Raw genomic sequence first — 3,467 nt, forward strand, 5'->3', positions numbered from 1 at the left:
AGGGATATCGAATTTATTTGCTTGACGTAAAAGAATATTTATTTTATTTCGATAATCAATAGATTTATATGAATGAATGTGTGGACAATTAAACTGAGTTAACAACATATCAATTTATTATTTTTATTTTCAGAATATTTTTTCTTTAATTTTTTATTCAAATCCCAGGTTCTTTTTTATTTCAGTATATTGGAGGAAAATTACGTGAAATTTTCTTTGGGTTCGACTTGATTTTCACAATCATACTACAAATTTATTTTGTTTATGATAGTTAAGTCAGAATAATATTTTGGAGGTTCTGACGACCGACCGACCAACCTTCAGCCACCAGAAATTGGTTGAGTCCAACCATTGCATGTTCAAGTCCAGCCTTAACATGTTCTTATTAGTTTAATATATCTTGTAGTTAATCAATTGGTTACATTTGATATTATTATATTCATGTAAATAAATATTTATTATTAATAAAGGTTTAATTTATCTTTAATATTCATATAATATTATATTAATGAATCTAATATTTGATTTATGAATATAGAGTAAAAATAAAGTTAACGGGACAAAATGTTTTGCGAAGGAAATTCTATAGTTGTTATAATTATAGGATTTTTATTGCATCAAAGCATTGTTCCTAAAATGTTCCAAGTCAATACTCTCTTAAATACTGGACATTTATTAGAGCCGTGGAAACTGATACATATTATGTTCTCTCTTTTATGAAAAGAAACAGTTGTTCTCATAAGTTGAGATATAAGGAATACCTAAAACTAATATATAGATGCTTGTCATAATACATGTACACTAAAGTAACTCACATGAGAATTTCATATAGAGAGATCACATATATCTATGGAAAAGTTCACATGACGATTGTATAAGTGATCCTTAGACTTGAGATCACTCAATTATCTTATATAGAGAATTTTATACTTTGATCTTGTTACATGTTATCTTAATTAAGGTAACAAAGAGATATACATTGGATATATCATAAACTATATGTAGATACTTAAGTGATCAAGAGAGGATTCAAACAATCAAGATATAAAGAGATTTAAAATTTTTTCATTAGAAAAAATATTGACTGAGATATTCATTTATTCTCAAATAGTATTGACTGAGATATTCTTGATCAAGATATAAAAAGATTTAAAATTTTTTAAAAATATTATTCAAACGATCAATAACTATTATATTTTCATCGGTTACAGTGCAACACATAAAGAATACAAGTGCCATCATCCTCCAAGCAGAAAAATTCTAATTTCGCGCCATGTTTTCGATGAAACAATTTTTCCTTACAAACCATCAACTACTATTCAGCCTTCATCACATACATTACATATCTTTGACACTTGGATTCCTCACACTAATTCTCATAACATTGCAGGAAATACTAAGATAATGGATTCATCTCGATGCATCAATCCGCTGCCAGTAGTCTCCACTCCGACACAAAACACTCCTGACACAATACTTCCACAGACGGTTCACAGTAGACCACAACCTGAGGGTTCTCCTGCACCACCATAGATTGAGGGAGAGCAGTCAGCTGAAGAAATACATTTACAAGAACAATTAAACTCTCCAACAGATCTTGCAACAGACTCAATAGGACACTTAGAGGCAACAACAAAATACTCTCCAACAGATCCTGCAAACTCAACAGGACACTTAGAGGAAGTAGCAGAATACTCTCCAACAGATCCTGCAACAGACTGAAATGGACATTTAGAGGCAACAGCAAATCCTACACCAGCAGGAATACACTCTGCTCCAGCGATGATAGACTCCACAACAAACCCTGCAACAACAGGGATACACACTGCTGCAGCATCTGAAACCTCTTATACATAACCTCAATCAGCTACAACTCACCAGCCTTCTCACCCAGTGATCACTTGGTCCCAATCAACCACTCGTTCAAAAGCTCCACGAACAGAACCTGCATCAAAAATTCCCCAGCCCTCTCAAGGACAAGATTCTCACTCTATGGTTACACGATTCAAACTTGGTGCTGTAAAACCAAATCCAAAATATGCCTTGACATCCATATCCTCTCACAATGTACCCAGGGAGCCACAAAATGTTCAGTCAGCTCTGGCTCATCCTGGTTGGAAAACTGCAATGGAAGAAGAATTTACTGCCCCACAATTAAATCAAACATGGACTCTTGTTCCTCGCACTCTAGACCTACATGTAATTTGCTCTAAAACTGAAACCTGATGGATCTTCAGACGGACTAAAGGCTTGTGTTGTTGCAAAAGGGTACCATCAAATTGATGGGATTGACTGCATTGAAACCTTTTCTCTGGTTATCAAATCAGGCACTATACAGATGATTATTAGCGCAGCACTGGTTCAAGGATGGCCTATTCAACAACTTGATGTAAAGAATGTATTTTTGCATGGTAACATCACCGAAGATATATATATAAAACAACCACTAGGAATGGCGGATATATCTGCAAATTACAGAAGGCTCTCTATGGACTTAAACAAGCTCTGCGTGCCTGGTTTGATCGTTTCAGTACATTTCTCCTTGAATATGGATTTATCAGTAGATTGAGTGATAAGGTGAGTTAAAATATGGGAGAAACAAGGTTGAACACTCACACTCTGCTTTTAGCAACATTGCCTAAATTAGTGGAGAAATGTTAGGACAGAAAGAGGTTCAAAAGGCAACAAACTCTAGCCAACATGGTAGTCTAAACTGATAAGGAAACAACAGCTACAAGAGTGATTGATTTGCAATCAAAATCTACCTTCAGAGAGTATACAAGAACAGAGTTCTAGTCTTGATGCACAATATGCAGATCATTCACAAAGATAAGGATAAGACTTGCCTTGCGTAAACAAATGAGCGGTGTTAATGTATATTACATACATACATACATACATACATACATACATATAAGTAAACCTCTGCTGTATTTGATTAAGTGTTCATGTTGCTGTATTTGATTAAGTGTTCATGTTAATAAAAAAAAACCAACAACACAATTGCTGCTGTTTCTTCCTTTTTTTTCCCAAAACAATCTCTACAAATTCAGTTTCTCTTCCGTAACTGCCATATGATTAACACAAATCTTCAAATGGGACTTGCTATTTTGCCACTTGTTTCCAATGCCCCTTGGTGTTGCAACTTCTCTTAAGGAACAAACTAGTTTAAATACTCGTTGTAACTTCCAATGTAACTTTCAACGAACTTCCTTGGCTCCCACAATTTCCTTTATAATGTTACTTGGCAAATATAGGACACAAACAATGCCGACTACTATCCTCTTACTATCTTCTGAATGTTAGTAAATAATTCAATAGGATAGCATACTTCGTTCACTATATTTTCCAAATTTTTTACTTACACAGTAATGTGGTGAAAAGGAGCTACTAGGTGTAAAATGCATGACTTGTCACACAACAAATAATCACTATAGAAAATTATCAAATAGCAATCGAATTAGCAA

General features: G+C 34.0%; 1 long non-coding RNA gene across 1 annotated transcript; it reads right to left on the reverse strand.

The window, feature by feature from the left end:
• Window positions 1-1,146: 1,146 nt before the first annotated feature.
• LOC133674892 (uncharacterized) lies at window positions 1,147-2,872 on the reverse strand. Its single transcript, XR_009835281.1, has 2 exons — window positions 1,879-2,872; window positions 1,147-1,519 (listed from the first exon to the last, which is right to left on the reverse strand). It is a non-coding gene; the product is annotated as an uncharacterized LOC133674892 (long non-coding RNA).
• Window positions 2,873-3,467: the final 595 nt, after the last annotated feature.

This window comes from Populus nigra, chromosome 15, assembly GCF_951802175.1.
Source record: "Populus nigra chromosome 15, ddPopNigr1.1, whole genome shotgun sequence".
NCBI classification, from domain to species: Eukaryota; Viridiplantae; Streptophyta; class Magnoliopsida; order Malpighiales; family Salicaceae; genus Populus; species Populus nigra.